This window comes from Amblyomma mixtum, chromosome 7, assembly GCF_055824585.1.
Source record: "Amblyomma mixtum isolate Tamu chromosome 7, ASM5582458v1, whole genome shotgun sequence".
Lineage (NCBI taxonomy): Eukaryota > Metazoa > Arthropoda > Arachnida > Ixodida > Ixodidae > Amblyomma > Amblyomma mixtum.
Genome location: NC_143018.1, coordinates 59150675 through 59167600, shown reverse-complemented (window position 1 = coordinate 59167600; position 16926 = coordinate 59150675). Strand labels below are relative to the sequence as shown.

The 16926-nt window shown below is 47.1% G+C and overlaps 1 protein-coding gene and 1 long non-coding RNA gene across 10 annotated transcripts in view; one reads left to right on the top strand and one right to left on the bottom strand.

Moving 5' to 3' along the window:
- LOC149336191 (uncharacterized) overlaps positions 1-16926 on the top strand; it is a 416214-nt gene that overhangs the window by 101776 nt on the left and 297512 nt on the right. The gene's annotated exons all lie outside the window — the stretch shown is intronic.
- LOC149336199 (uncharacterized) overlaps positions 1-16926 on the bottom strand; it is a 60806-nt gene that overhangs the window by 14591 nt on the left and 29289 nt on the right. For 3 of the 4 annotated variants that reach the window (XR_016284194.1, XR_016284196.1, XR_016284195.1), the window contains 4 exons: positions 8786-16721; positions 7540-8158; positions 2151-3561; positions 441-632 (listed from right to left, as the gene is read on the bottom strand). This is a non-coding gene — a long non-coding RNA (uncharacterized LOC149336199). The remainder of the gene's footprint in view (positions 1-440; positions 633-2150; positions 3562-7539; positions 8159-8785; positions 16722-16926) is intronic. The other variant, XR_016284197.1, reaches the window with a different exon arrangement.

Here is a 16926-nt window from a genome sequence, read left to right as displayed (position 1 = left end):
GCCTACTGAACAATGTTGCAGAAGCTACGGCTTCACCCTACTGTGCAGTTAGGCGCGGCTCCAACCGTCTTGCAGCGCGCGATGCCTACCTGGGCATCCGCCCACCCCCTTACGTTCCAGATCTGCTGATGAGTAAGAAATGTTTGTGCAGTGGTCCGATCACGGACAAAGGCAAAATCAGGAATCATGAATCCTAACGCCTTGGTCATCACTTCTAACACGTTCACTCGGGTTTCACTAGCCACCATTCCTTATTTCCCCTCTGACTGGAGATTGAGGATTTATGTCAAAGCTCTCGGGGATCTGTTGTGCCGATGCTACCACTGCCATCATTTATGAGGTCCGCCGATTTGGGTTTCTGTCTGGCTTTCCAAGCTATACTTATTAACAAGGACAATACGCTTAACAGCTTCAAGTGCGAGTGGTGTCAGTGCGCTCACCAGACGAAATGTGACGATACCGGAGGCAACAGTCGGAAGTCTAGTTCCAAGAGCTCTGTCACTGGAGCCACGCGATGTTCAGGGTTGGTCCCGATCGACAACAGTTGTGGTGGCTGCTGTGCAAAGTGGTGGGTGACCGGTCATCACACTGTCTCCATGACTGTAGGTGGTCACACTTCGTCTCCGGTGCCTCTGGAACAAAAGTAGAGCCATTTTCGGACCGTCTTCTATGCTGTTTCCTGTTCTGTGAGAGACAAAAGGTGAAGCGCTAAGAGAGATAATCGTGCAATACTGGTCGAAATGATTTAACCCGTCAGGGGTGAACACAGGGGCAAGGATGTGAGAGAGAGTGCTGCTTATAAAAAATCTAATTACATCAGGTTGTGAAGGCGACTACTTTTTTTTTGTTGTCGCGCACAGTTTTCTTCGCTCCAAATTGAAAGCATATAACTTGGATTGTAAAGTAATTGCGTGGATTTCAGGATACCTGTCGTTACGAAAACAGGCTGTTGTTCTGAACGGTATTTCTTCACAATATACACCAGTTGCGTCGGGAGTTCCCCGACGCACATTATTGGGACCACTTTTGTTTGTTTTATATTATTGGTATTACAATTGGCATACAGTCTTCATTCAGGATGGTTTCCGATGATTGTGCTGTTTACAGAGTAGTAAATTCCACTTCTCATTTGCAAATCCTCCAAACTGATTTAGATCCCGTAGACAAACTGTTCACGTTACCTTCACAAAACCTGCTAATCAACTGTATAGGTATATTATTCATTATTTTACTCAAAATATAAGCAAGTCATTTAAATATCTAGGCGTATTTTTTGCATCGGACTTACGATGGAATAAGCACATAATAATATTGCGAATAAGGCAGCATCACGTTTGGGTTTCCTACGGCGGAATTTTAGCCATTTACCAAGTAATTAAAAAACACAGGTGTATTTCAGTCATGTACGCTCAATACTTGAATATGGATGTGTTTGCTGGGACCCACACACAGCTGAGTGTGTAGGTAAATTAGAGAAAATTCAGAATAGGGCTGTTAGATTTGTTCTTGGTAACTATAATCGGCGTTAGTATGACGGAAAGCAAACAAATACTTAAATGGCAAGAGTTGAAGGACCATAGAAGGTACATCCGACTGAAATTTTTCCATGAGATTTATTATTCGTAAACTGCCATAAACCGCGAACAGTATATCCAGGCACCTCACTATATCTCAATGCGACTGGACCACTGCTTGAAGGTCAGGGAATTTTCTTGCAAGGCCTTGCGTTATTCTTTTTCTGTTAGAACAGTTCGAGACTGGAAAAGTTTGCCATCGAGCATTTTATGTATAACATCTAATGATGCATTTGTCCATGCACTGCAATAATTGTTTTATACCTCTGATGAAGTCTCTACCCCCCCCCGCCTCCTGTAATGCCCTGCGGGATGATGCAGGTAACTAATGAATAAAAAATAAGTAAATAAAAGTAAACATGACTGAAGCCTTCATGACCTACGATACTTTTTTCATTTGTAAAAGTCATATTCTCTGTTCTTCTCACCGTGAACGGCACTCAAAAGGGAAACTGAGCAATAGGGTTCTTTCTGAGTCAATAAACGACCGAACCTTCAGAAAAGCTTCGAGTTATGTTTAATTTATAAAGGTCGTAGCTTCCATATGCTAAGTTGGCTGGGTGCATTTCTACGTACCTAGTCGACTTGTCCTGCCGAACCGCCAGCTCTGGACGGCTCCGTACCAGGGTGATGACTGTTCACAGTGCACAGGACGTCCGTGTTGTAGCAGTGGTCTTCCGGGTGTCCGCAGTCTTCACGATTGTAATTTATAAGTGCTGTTCGTATAGCTGATGTCATTCTATGAACCAGGTGTAGCTTTTCACTGTTACCGATGCCGCTGCTTCGTTAGTGTTGTATTGGTGTTAGATATTTGGCCGTTTTTGATGTCCTGGTAGCAAAAACACCTGCGATGGTAGAGGTGGCGACTATTTTCTAGACTATCTTTTTTCGGCCGTCGTTGCCTCTCGTATTAGTGGCCGTCGAGATCGCTGTGTTCTAAGGTTGTCACACTTGTTCCAGTGCTTCTTGTTCATTTGTAAAATGTCGCGGCTTTGGTCTCCCAAGAACGTTATGCTCTTCTTACAGCTATGGTGGACAAAAGGTGTCTGGTAGATGCTCGCTGCCACCGGCATGAGAAATTGCACCACCGCTTGGAGCCTCTTCCCGCTCGCATGAACAGAAAATAGAATGCGCCGAAAAAAAAAAACTCCTGATGAGTAGTAGTGGTGCCGCTGTTTTCTCCATCGGTTGTCCAGTTCAGCCCCGACATCAAGACACCCCGCTGATTGTAGCCTCCAGGAGGACCCTCATCAATACTCCTCAGTTCGAGGAACTGCATAAAAGCAGTCCCACTCGTATCAGCAATACTAGTAACTGGGGCCGATAACCAGGCGCCCGCTCGGGCCATACTTCTCGAAAAGTAAGGTGTTTCCGGCGATCAAAGGGGATTTACGTTTGGGTCTAAAACCAGGGTTTCAACTGCATGGGCGTCGCTAATATGGTCCTCCTTTCTATTAGTCACTGCGCCATGGAACGTTCCTTGAGTTTCTGCACGTTCTGCTTATAACAGTTTGTTGCGTGTTGTAACGTGCTTATGCTTAACGGCAGTTCTGTTGCTTGTTACGTTCTGACGTTGTTTCGAGTTAATTTTTCTCTGTTTCCGCTTGTTGTCTTGTGTTTCGTATTGTCTTTGTTCTTCGTGTATTGCTGCGGTCGCCGTGTTTTTGTGGCTTCGTGAAGTGGTTTTTGTGTTTGAGCGCTTGTGGTTAGTTTTTCAGACGAACAGGCTGGTGTTTGTGGTCGGTGCGCAGCGGGTAGCAGACCGCCGGCATGAGAAACAGCAACAGTGCTCACTGCCGCATGGCTGGGAAGCCAGCATGAAGAACAGGAGGAGTGCCGCTCTGGGAACATAGGATTAGTCCCTTTGATCTAGGTCTTCTGTCGGGATATCTGAAGATGTGGCCTAGGGTGCGCAGCAGTTGCCACTCCTTGCCACGCCAGAGGTGATGTCCGTTATGCTGCTAGGCAGTCTTTGGTGCACGAAGGCCTGCAAAAAAGAATGCGGCCAGTTTACGAAATGTGTTGACCAGACCGCAACCTTTCCTACCTAAATGCTCATGATCGAATACTAAAGCAGTGGCAAAACACGCCCTTGCATATACAGGGTGTTTCGCCTAAGACTTTCTGCAATTTTTAAAAATAAGCTTTTTGAATTAGATGCGCGCTTTTCCTGGCATAGCATTGTCAGTGGTGTAGTACATCATAATGCAGCTAAAACGTGCTAACTAGCAGGCTTGTTAACCAATATTTAATAGTTAAGTTTTAAACTATTACCGTTGGGCTCCTTAATTATTGAGAGGCATGTAGCCCACCGTAAGTAATGTCCATATCCGTTTTTAGAATTTCGAGAACGCGATTATCCTCGGCGCTGTGGCCCAACAAATTTTGGCTATTTCGACGAGTTAGGTTCACTGGAGAGGTTGCTTTGCCTGCAAGCTTCTCAAACCGCATGTATTTTGGCGCGATGTAGGCGAAATTTGTTGGGCCACAGCGCCAAGGATAATCGCGTTCTGGAGATTCTAAAAACGGATATGGACATTACTTACGGTGGGCTGCATACCTCTCAATAATTAAGGAGCCCAACGGTAATAGTTTAAAAGTTAACTATTAAATATTGGTTAACAAGCCTGCTAGTTAGCACGTCTTAGCTGCATTATGATGTACTACACCACTGACAATGCTATGCCAGAAAAAGCGTGCATCTAATTCAAATAGCTTATTTTTAAAAAGTGCAGAAAGTCTTAGGTGAAACACCCTGTATAATGTCAAAGCAGGTTTAAAAAAATTTCAGGATTAATATCTGGAACCTTACATTACAGAACATATCATAGCCCACGCACAATGTGCAGTAGAGAGCGGGGGGACTATTTCTTCAATCAAATTAGAGCTGGTTTTAACCTACAAGGCAAGGAGTCAGATAGGAGCCTTTGCGATGTTGTGGTTTGCCTAGGCTTGACTAATGGCTTTTTTTTGCTTATGCGAGTCCAAGCTGAGCGTCAGGGCCTGCCACCTTTCCTAATTTCTTTTAAGTGTGAGCATAAATGTTATTCTTTAGTGATCGGCAATATGAAGCGTTTACAGTGTGGATGAACGGTTATTCGGAAATAACTCCATGATTTCAGACACGTGCTAAACTGAATGCAGGATCCGGGAGTGCATTGGACATCGGCTTCTGTCAAGAAAAATCTCGCACCTTTAGCAGATTCTTTACTACGTAAGGTGCACTAGTTTTACCATGAGAAAACGGCGCCGTCTCTCTGCCTACGGAAGTGAAGCCTCCATATTCGAGAATCGCGCCACACAAGCCGCATTCCTCAATTTACTCCCCTATCTAGGTGCCTGGCAACCCACCAACCGCCGCCCTCCATAGGCGCCATCCATCATCCTGCTTTGCAATTTATTAGCTTTACGCGCGAACAACCCTCTTACCTTCACTATGCGCAAGGCCTCCACCAAATGTAGGCTCGCACACCACAGGAACGAACAAGCAAGGGCGAAATTCTAAGACGTAGTGGGAAAGCCAGCTGCCCTCCATGATCGCCAGACGTCTCTGCATTCTTTCTTCAGCTTCCAGAAGCACCACCCACCTAAACGAATATTAACAAATCTCCCCCCCCCCTCCCCTGATTTGTTCGTACGCTGCACTGTCACCAGGGCGGCGCATGCGTCAACAACAGGCTTCGTTGTTCTTTTCTGCAGCTTGAGAGGCACACACCAGTCCTAGCAGCACTTGAGTTGCGAGACAGCGATGCGTGAGTTGTCATTGCGTGACGTAATGCGTGCGCCGGAAAGCAACAAACTTAGAACCTTTGAGCACAAGTACCATGATGCTATTCATCAGCAAGGCAAGTACTTATCAGCGCTCGGCGGCGACGCTGGTTTGTAGCTGAGCACTGAGTGAAATTGCGCGCGCTGGTGAGATTGATGCATAGTGAAGAGCTTCAATACGCCTAAGTAGGCTGTGAATTCTTTGACGACTCACGGACGCATACCTTTCTGCATCGCTGTGCATTTCAATGAGGTCGCCGTAGAAGCGTTTAAGACATGTGATGTAACAAGATGGCAGGAGTGCTAGGAATCGTCTAGTGGAAACGGATCGCTTTGCGAGTTGTACGCCATAGCAGGGAACCACTCGACCCTGATCTCGACGCCAAGATTACGCGGCCGCTCAGGGCGAGGAAGATGAGAAGGACGCCGGGGAGGACGAGCACCTAGCTGAGGCCGCATAAGAGCAGCGATCGGGGACGCTTCTGAAGGGTGGAGATGGAGATTGGGGGTGGGTGGGTAGCCGGAGGAGTTAGCGGGTGGGTGGTGCTTCTCGAGATCAGCTGGCTTTCAGACTGCGTCTCTAAATTGAATTTCGCAGTCGCATCTTTGCTCCCGTAGCTGCGTGAGCTTCAGGCGGAGGCCCTGGGGGCTGTGGGGGCAGTTGGGTTGAAGGTGGGTAGCGCTCCTGGAGGGCAGAGTTGGGTGGTTTCATGGTGACGGGTGGGTTGGACGGTTTAGGTGAGATGGGGATGTGGATAGTGGGCGCGGCGGTGGGCGGATGAAGAGCCTCATAGGTTGCCGAGGCTTCACGCAGACAATGCTGTCATCTTCGCCGAGTGCCAATCTTGTCTCTATCACAGTAAGAAAATCATTCCGCAAATAAACCTTGGTAAGCCTTCTAGAATTATTCAGTGGTGACTCCGTCGAGCGAGTAAAGCACGTTCTTATGACATGGTGAGGAAAAATTACAATACGCTGCATGCTTGATCCCTGCATACTGTACTGTTTTGAATAAGAAAACTACAGATTGCAGCAAACTGTAAAAAAATAACGCTGCTTAATCACTCTGTTGGTCACTGATACGATCTTCGTTCTTTTATATCCCTCGTAAATTTTAACCCAAAGCTGCATGGAGGCCAGAGGTGGACCTTTATGCGAAAAAAATTAAGCATGTAATCAATAACGGTGAAGACTGACCTTATTAAGAAAGGTTTCCGCCCTTTTGGTTACCAGTGATCCGTAAACGTCTGCAGCTGCTCGCGAAATTTGCTACACGTAGCACCGACCAATGGCACTCCGGACAAAAAGCATCTGAACTCATAGCTTGTTCAATAGTGATTACTTACTATTGGGCGAAAGCCTTTGCTCGCGGCCGTGACTGCCCGTCCGACGATTACATCCACAGTGAAAGTCATAACCAATAAGTCATGTCTAACCAGACATTAATCAGTGATCAACTAATCTGTCATAACAAGTAAGTCATTAACCGATCAAGACTACTTAATTTTCAAGCAATCATGAGTGGTTAGTCATGGGCCATGACTAATTAGTCATGACTAGCCAATGCAGGTCGCCCCATAGCAGCCTCGTGTGTCCCTACGGCCGTCGTCTCGTTGGTGCATAACTGCGCATGCGCTAAGGTGGCGCCATTGGTGCACGCTGCTCTCTAGCCAGACGCCATGCAGCAGTCGGATGCGACTGATGCCTCCCAAGAGCTATCCCGATTCTCCGGCGGAGCGTAATTGCGCTGACAAGCTTATATCCAAGCCTAGAGAGCGCCAGCAAAGTTGCCTGGAAAGGCTTCCGCACCGCGCACTTAAGATCGTCAAAGTGGCCCCTGAATATTTAATCGAAAAAGCATCAATAAATGAGCAATGCTATAAATGTTGGTCTCAATAACACCTGCATATAGAAACAGCGCAGTTACCAGTTTCTAAAAATGAAGGCCTTCTCGTACACACTTCGGCATGTATTCTCCCGATCTCTTTCTTATGAACAGGCCCGTATTGGATACTATACATTCCCAGAACATGAAGAATTTTCTATGCTTGGTGCGATCGCTAGCAGACTATGGGTGCGTTTTTACTTCGCCAGAATACAAGCGCGTAAAGGGATTCCGCCAGAAAGCTTGCGATTAGGTCAAGGTCATTAGCTATTTTTCCGCTTTGCCAAAATGACAAACGAATGCTGTGCTCACCGGTGCTACGTCCAATGTGATCAGCATGAAGGGTCAGCCTCTATGGGGTCCATGGTGCGGGCATTAGTGTTGAGGAAGTGCACAAAAAGGCAGCTTCGGTTATCGCTTGTGACGTGCTACCAGCAGTGTTGCCAGCCAACTTGTTCCAGATTCTGTTGACGCTGTTGGTCAAAGGTCAACTAAGTTGTCTTCGGACTTTTCTTGTCCTCATCACATCTTGTCGAGGCTCTGCTTTCGTGTGTTTGTGTTAAGTTTTCGCTGTATTGCAGAAAGAAGAAGGTCTGTCCCTACATCTGCCGATTCCGCTGTGCTGTCTTCATTCATGCTTGCTTTGGTTAGGGCCATGTCGTGTTCTGTGTTGAAGAGTCACTTGAAGAGCGGCCGCCATTCTCAAAAGGACACGGGTTGCTGCCGATGATCTGGACAGCGGGCAGGCGGTGACTTCAGTCGCTGCCTGGATGCGACGCTGCACATTCCTCCCGCATGCGCAGATTTCGCCCACATAAACGAGGCGAAGCAGACATGGTTAGGAAAGCGCCACGACAAGACGCCTTGACTCCACGAAGATGCAGCGTAGCCATCCGCGGCAAATGTCCACCAGGTGGCCTGGACCGATCACCTGCAGAGACGCCGTACTTGTGATGATCTGATGTTTTAATGCGACAGCCTCAGTCCTATTATCTTAAAAGCCGGCATCCGCCGTCTGTGGAACGACATTCGGAGGATATGGTAACATCTAATGAGGCGGCACCGAATTTTTTTTCGGTACGCATCTGTGCATGACCCCATGCATTACTTGGACATATGGATCAAGATTTTCACCTACCTCTGTCGGAACCTCGGTATTTCCAGCATCATCGTTCTATGTCAACATGCGCAGAGTACTTTATTCTAGGACTGCAGGGGGTGACAGAGTGCAATCAAGCTATAAATGAGCGTCGCGATTGCTTCGCAGTCACTAAGCACGGCAGCGCCAGAAGCATGCAGAACACTTGTTCATCTGCCTTTAAAGTATGTCTGCCGAATTTTGATTTGCATTTCAGTCGAGTTTCTCCGTTCATATCTAACATTCCATCCTGACACGTCACCATGAGGGAAAATAAGTAACGCAAAGTTGCGACACTGGTTACTTGTCAATAATTTTGTGTCACGCCACCGCCACACAAGCTTTCTGGACCATTTTTCTTTGAACATAAGTTTCTCACTTTGCGATAAGACAAATGAGCCAGAAGGCATAAGAACTCACCGTTTTGCATACTAGCTGCTATCGCAGTCCATGGTGATGCTTGTAAGGGCCGCATTGAGACAGTCCGTGTTGCGAACAACCTCGTCAGTTCCATGCTTCCGGTCGCGGGTGCTTCCCATTTTGCGCCACTGTTGCCGTTGTGCCTCCAATGTTAGTCCTCGTCCTTGTAATGGTAGCATTACAAGGTGAAATAACTGTCTTACATTTGGGTTTATGGCGCTTCTTGACGGCTTGGATGCACTGGCGCCAAAGTACCACGCCGACAGCAGGCCAAAGTTCCTACATCCCTCCCTGTCCTGTCACATCTGCGGCCATCTTCTCCCCCTAGCGTCTCCAGTCTCATCCGTCCGCCTCTCTTCTCTCTCCCTCTTTCACGTATGTCGCAAACACAGATCTCATTACTGCATAAAGCTTGAGTCGACAGTACTAATAGTCCCATAGTGTCGCCGTTGTGATAATAGCGTTTCAACTGAGTGTGGTCGTGCATTCTGCAGTGGTTCCACTGACAGGCGTGCTGACTGTGAGGTGTTAGCCCTGTTGTGTCTCACGGTAGCGGGTGTCTGTGTTGTATTGGCAACCACATGTTTTCGTTGCTGCGTTCGCTATAAAGAATGGTCGTTCGCGAACACTACTGTGGGGTTTCTTAGAGCTTTGTTCGAGCAACCGAGGGAATGGCAGAATCACCAGTCGCGTGTAGTGCTTGTGCTTATGTTCTATTTGTCGTTAATGGTGTGTGCCATTTCCCTGTAGCTGTTCGACGTGGCGTGGTTTTTATGGTGCAGTGTGTCTATGTGGCGCTTTGATGGTGTGTGTGGCGAGTGTGAAGCGTCAGGATCGCCAACAGCGCATGCACGAGCAATCACCACCGTCGCCGCACGGACTGCCCGATTTGCTTCATCGCCAGCATGAAAAACAGTAGGAGTGCCGCTGTGGTCACCAAGGAAGTCTCTTTGCGCAATGTTGCAAGGTAGCATTCGAACAGACGCTGCGCATCGACGCCTGAGAAAGCGTTCATCATGCATTCCGCGGGTTTCCGTTGCACTCAGTGTACTAAAGACATGGGCTTCGGAAGAATAACATCGCACATATTTGATGCATTGCATATTCTCCAAATCGTCTTCAGGGATTCGCTTTTTGCGTTTCTTTCTAGTACTGTAGTAAAAGACAGAAGTGCAGTTTGTCGCTTTTGTTTTGATCGTGGATCCTTATGTTCTGCGATCAGGGCAGCTCTCCCCGACTAGTTATTTGCATCCATAGCACTTCGATGTTAACGTATTAGTCTTCTTGTTCCTTTATCTTCAGTTGTTCAAAGGTTGTTGTTCTGTTGCTCTTTTTGAAGCTCTTGATGCTGGCCGTCCTGTTTGTTACCCATGTACTAGCTCTCGCTAGCGAAGGCCTCACTGTAGCACTTGACACTTGATCATGATTGCGACGCGGATTATCAGAAGGCTTTACTTTGTGCAATGTTGGTGCTTGCTTCGGTTAGGGAGTTTGTGTAATGTAAGGATGGGTTTTGGGGTTGTAGACCATCGTTTCCATAGTGAAGTAGGGTGGTATGCTCGGTGCTCTTCCTTGTATTATAGCGACAGCTGAACTAGTGGTGTCGTTATGCGTGTAGTCGTCATGGCAGCACTGATAAATATGGTCGTGATTGTATGGGTTGTATATGTTGGAAGATGGGTGGTAGTCTTCTTCGAGTGATATCATTACTTTTGTAGTGATCGGATGCATATCTTTGGTGTTGTTCACTGCCTGGTATTCTTCATCAGTTGGTGCTGTGACGTTGTGTGCGTAGTTTAGGTGCCTATATGTGGCGCAAGGGCGCATGCAACAGGAACTGAAGTGGTGTCGTGCGGGCGAATGTGTTGAAAAGGCGTTTGCCCGTGCATGAAGAACAAAAGGAGTGTCGAGAAGAGCACTATACGTAAAGAGAATTCCGCGGCCGCCTTGTTGCGAGCCGTAAACTGTTCTTGCCTGCGAGAATTTTGAGACTCGGCGTGCAGACCATGCGTCGGAGATATCCAGAGAGACAGCACTGTTGAGGTAGCCTTCAAGGCATGACCAGAAGAGGTAAGTGTGTGGCACGTAGGCAGCCTGCAACAAATTGAGGGCTTTGATTCAGCATCCGTGCGGTTCTTATTTAGTGCCATATCATGATTGATGAACCTCTGAGAAAACGCTATGCAATTGTTTCTATTATAAATCGATTCTACATTTTTCTTGTTATGCGAATGCTTCTTGTGTACTGTGCGACGTCAGTGCACGTTAGAAAACCCCAGGTGATCGAAATTTCCAGAGCCCTTCACTCCGGCGTCCCTCATAGCCTGAGTCACTTTCGGACGTCAAACCCAATAATCCAAACCAAACCAAGCTTCTTCGGGAGCGAAAGTTAAACACCTAGGTGGAACAATTTATTTTTAAATTATCCCGCCCCTAATGTCTAGACCAAAGCAACTTTTCTGAAACTTCGGGAGAGGGCTCCGAATTTGCTGCCCATCGAATGATCTGTATCATAAATAAGCTTTTTCCGACTGTCCTACAGAAAACATTACAATGGCAGTTAAAATCGCAGAACGTGATGTTTCCTTGATACCAGGGCAAGTCGTGTACCGACAGATGTGGCCATTAAGTGATCACAGCAATGGCAGGGTTAGCAAGGCTTTCATGCGCCTCTTTCTAGCTTCCTCGCCCTTCTGCCTCTTTTTCTCAGGTATTTATCAGCGGACTGCCTAGCAAGACTGAACTCAAAAATGTCCCACATTCACATAAGTAGGAGCTGCGCCGGGGAAACTTATTGAGCCGAGCACTCCTACGTCTAGTACCTCACATTTTAATCAATGCTACACAAGCCTTGAGCAACGCTTGTAAACATGCCCAGTCGCCGTGAATATCCCTCATATCTAAATCCACTCTTGCATCACTGAGAACATAGCTAACGTCTAATTGAGTACATAGCCAGCTTCAAAGCGATCGTAGCGGATAACTTCATGACGCACACCTTATTAGCGATTTAGTTCTCTCAGTATTCCGATGCCCCGACTATTTCGAAACATATTGCTCGCCACTGTCACAATCCACCCCGATCCATCCAGGGCATGCTCTTTTTTGTACATGGCTACGTAGCACATGCTAACTTCCACTTTAAGATCTTAAAGCAGCCACTTCTAGGCTGCACTTTCTGTGTTATTTCTTCCGGGGTATTAGGCAGCGTCTTGTGCCCGCTTCAGGCAGCAGTCTTCGCCAACGAAGCAGCCACCTCCACTCCATGATTGAGATGCTTACTTCGGGTCTTCTTGGCAGTACGTGTCAAGAGTCTCGGCTCTTCTCACTGTGCCTTCAGTGCATACTTCTAGGAGTCCCCACGGGTCTTGTGTCGAGTCACTCCTAATGAAGGCAGCCACCGAGACAAGAATTCATATGTTGTCATCCGTGACTCTTCCTGGTGATCCATCATCAGGTACCTGAATGCCTGCAATGGACGTCACCATCGCAGGTCTGTCCGTTCTGGTTATCAGCGTTCTTGACTCTACGGATGCACTATGCTGCTCTTGTGCTGCAGTATCCTAGTGCTAATGGTTGTGGTTCTTGAGCATTCAGCGTTGCAATCCTTTGAAACTGTCGCGCCCATGCTTAGGGCGTGGCTAATCTGTGGTGTGTAGTCAGGGCACTTCGGAGTTTTACTAAGCGCAGATGATATTCGATATCTACCACAGTTTTACGGAGCGCTTAGTGGCAGTCGGTATGACAGCTATAATGACTGTTGCTGTGACTCAGCAGTTCTGAAGTCATGGTGTCCAGAGCACAGCTTTGTCTTCTCTTGTGTGGTTATGAATGTCCTTGTCACGGCAGCTGTAATTATGGATACTCTGATTGTGGAGGATGGGTGTATTGGTGCGTATCGACACGTTGTTGTCTGCTGGGTGTTGTGTCCTATTCTGCATAGGGTGTGAGAGTAGAGGGTGCCCGGAATGTCCCCTTGCAACCACTGAAACCTGAATAGTGCCACTCAGCGAAGTTGTTGCAAAGCCAGAAATCACCGGTGTATGAAGAACAGCAGGAAGGACGGCGTTCTTGATGCAGGAGTGGTGTTCGTAAGGCTGCTTTGGGCATTTTCGATTATGGCTGATATACATGAAGTGTAGTCGTCATGGCAGCTGTAATCATTGCTGCTGTGATTGTGGAGGGTCAATGTACTGGCGGTTAGCACGTGTTTTCAGTCGGATGTTGTGTTCGGTTGTGCGTGTGGTGTGGGCGTACAGGGTACTGCACGAACATAAAGAACAGCAGGAATGTCGTGTTCTTAAGCGATATTCGCCAGGCTTCCTTATTGAGGCCATGGCTGATATACAGTTAGAGCTAGTCCCGTGGTGTGTTCTTGAGTGCTGTTATTGCAGCTGAAATTATGGCTGCTGCTGTGATTGTGGAGGAGGGGTGCATCGGCACCTAGCCCATAGTGTTGTCTGCTGGGTGTTGTGTTCCCATTGTGAGCGTGTGTGTGTTGGGGAAAGAGCGGGGGGAGGGTCCCAAAAATTTCGGGTTGCAACAGTCAAGAAGAACAGGATTGGTGGCGCCGAAGTGAATGTGCTGCAAAGACGGAGATCACCTATTCCCGATGAAGAGCAGAATGCGTGTGTTTTGTGATGCAGCGGTGATTTTGGAGATGTTTTATTGTTTGACTGGGGCTACGCATGTGCTTTAGCGCAACTGGCCTCAAAATGTGGTTCTGCGCGAAAATCGTGGCTGACGCAATTAGTGGCTGTGACTGTGTGGGTTGTACGCATTGGTGTTTTTTGTAAGATATTTTAGGCCGGGAAGTGTTCCGTCTCGTTGCGAGTAGTGCCCATGATTTGTGTTTCCAATACGGCGCACAGGGTCTGTCAGAAGGAGCATGACCGGTGCCACCCAAGCGTATCTGTCCAAAAGGCTTGAGTGCGCCGATGCAGGAAGAACAGCAGGAGCGCCACCGCGATCATCATGAAGGCCGCGGCTCCATGCCCTGACTGCGGAGCGTGAATTGTGCCACGAAAGCTCCAGAAATGCCAGCGAGTCGGTGACAATAAGCCAGGTCCAACTACCTGCAAGCAATTGAAGATTTGGGCTCGGGATCAAGAAGTTCTCCCTCCTTACAGCATTAATTTTTTTTCCTTCTGAACACCACAACTCGTTTTGAGAAGGTTCGGAAAGGTGTGTATCATTTTCTGCGCAAATGTGTGCCGAGTTTGCTTTTCCTGCATTCGAACATTTGCGAAATATTTAAACTGGAAACAATGGCTCGAAGAAGTACGTAACGGCTGTCAGAGTGGTGCTTAGATAAGGACACCACAGCCTTCGGCACCTTTTGTGTAAAAAGGGCACGTGGGCGAAAGAACAAATTTTCGTATCAGCAGAGTTAGGAACACCACGCCACATTCTCGATTTTACACAGAGCGCAGCCAATTTCATGGAGTAGAACAGGGTCAGGCCCAAGATCGCAATTTGAACAAAATGAAGGGCGCGTGCTCTTAGCAGAAGCATGAATGGGAGCCATTGCTTGTTTCTTTATATGGGCTTTCGGCGACTGAATTTCTCTAATGAGGGTCCGTTTGAAGGAGATAACACAATACTTGCACCTTCAAATTCGCACTATGTGATGATGGGTCCATTTTCTGAAATTAGAGCCGACTAGAAAATCGACACTTCAGTTGTTTGCAGATATTTCATCCTGGAATCTTGAGCCTGTCATAAGGATCCAGACTGAAGATCTTCAAACCACTGAAGCATCAATTTTCCAAAAAGCTCTGTTCTCAAAGTGAACTTTTTGGGTTAGGTTAATGAGAGAACCGTAAACTAACAGAGCCGCAGCTAAAACATATGCTATTCTGGTCAAGACTGCCGCCTGAGCAGCAGGCGGCTAGCAAGCCCCTACTTTGCTTCTCTCGCATCGATCATCGACAAAAATTTTATCTGAAACTAAAATATTTCTTTCATGTATACTTTCTCCGCACTTCGGAAGTTTGAATCGCTGATTCTGGCAGTTAGTAGACATTGATATTCACAATTTCAAAGCCGGTTGTATAATCACTGCAAATATTCGTAGACTTTCATTGCATTCTGTTTATTGCGTTGTGCAATTTCCCGTCGCAAGTCTTTCTGCTGACTTTTTCAAGGTTATTTTTTGTATGCGTTGTGATTTGCTGCACGAAGCTCCAAAATTTTCGACTGCTTGCTCATAAACATCGTAATGCAATCTACTAATATTTGTAGTGGTCTCGGTCCGTAATGAAACAAAAAGAGAAAAGGCTCTTCCAGGTTATTTAGTGAAGGAAAAAACAACACTGCTGAAGGCTTGAGGATAAACATTTCGATACAGTGCAATGCACAGCGCCAGAGCATATGACAGACAACACTGCCAATTGCGCACATTTCCAGTGTTTTTCCTTTCTAAGTCCCTACTCTGATTGCATTTCTTTAGGCAGAGGCTGCACATCAGAGATTTCCAGAGCGATTATGGTGTGATTGAATGGTGATAACCAGCGGTTGTGGCATATCTTTTTCGGTGCGCTTTGAGAAAAAAAGTCATTAGTAGCTCTCAAAGCCAGGTATTTTGTGGCATTTCCAGTTAAGTTGCTAGGGCTACAGTCTCCGCTATAACCACGCCTTAACTGTAAACGCGTAGTCTTGTACGACTGCCGTCACTTCACGTTATTTGGACAGACACGTAGGCCTGAGTTCGTCTGCTTGTTCTTGACATATTACAATAAATGGAATGAACTGCCTCACAAATGCTGCGTATTAAAGGGGAAATTCCAAGTGTATACAAAATATAAAACTAAGGCATTCCTGCATGGCTAGCTATATGCAAGTTTAAATCAAACAACAGGTAAACGAGCATTGCAAGGCATTGCCACGAGAAAGCGGACAGGGAGTTCCCCCCCCACCGTGCATGGCTACGGTGCCCTCTTCTCAGTGGCAAGGTACCCTTTCAGTCAGAAACCTGAAATAAAAACGCTGACTGCTCTTTCAGGAACAGGTGCTATTAACGCATTATATAACCTGGCAAGATGATGTAATAGTGTGATCACAATAGAAAAAGGCAAGAATGATCAGTAAAATCTTGCGAAGTGAACGCAACGATGCATTTCTCTTGGTCTCTCTCTTAATAAGGATATGAATAACTCAACGCGGGCCACTGCAGGGCTTTTGTTCGAGTGGTTGAGCTCTGAAACGTTAAGTACCCTGCGTATTATGTGTGAGATTCGCAGTATGAAACATATAAATTTGCAGAATAGCTTTTGTGATGGCAATCCTTCCCTTCAATTATAATTGCAATGTGAACTTGTGCGTCGGTGTTCTTGGTGCGATTGTTGCATTACACTTCCGTGGGTATCTTATAATCTTTCTGTTCTTGACATTTTTAACGTCAGGTGCTGTGATTGTTTTGGTGGTTGCGCAGCCTGTACTTGTAGCTGTTTGCTGAGGCCGCTGTTGTGTCTCGTGGGGATGTTTGACTGTTGTACTCTCGCTTGTTGTGTTATGAGGAGGTTGTGAATACGCATTCGATGAAACTTGTCACCTATTTTCCTCGAGTCCTCCACTGAGTCATGGTTGTTTTTATGCTTGTTCTGCTTGTATTGCAGTGGACACAGTGTTTATGGTTGTGACGATTCTGTGTTTCCAGGTGTTGGGTCAGTTTTTCAGATGATCGCGTTTGTTTTGAGTGGCGGTACTGGCAGCGAGGCCGGAGGCCAACAGCGGCATGAAGAACAGCACGAATGCCGGCTTGGGGAACGGCCGAGAGTTACGCACAGCCGCCAACATGAAGAACAGGAGAATTGTTGCTAAGGCCACCAAGCATCTGTCTCTTGGTGCTCTGGAGGTCGCAACAAACGGGCATGCATGGCTTGGCAAGGGTCCGTCCGCAGCTGAGTCTGCAGGCCACGCCGCAGGTGATCTAGAGCTGCAAAATCAAAGCGCCGCAGCATTGCCGTACACTCTTATGTTGACCAGGCGCTCTGCTTCCCACCCAAAGTAGTGGGATTGACTCCCAGCAGCAGACGCGTTTTGATGCAGGCAAAGCGCAAAACGCGTTTTGTCCTGTGAGATGACGCTAGGAGTCCAACCCTTCGGCCAGCCTTATAGCATCCGGGTGCAGCTCCAAGACG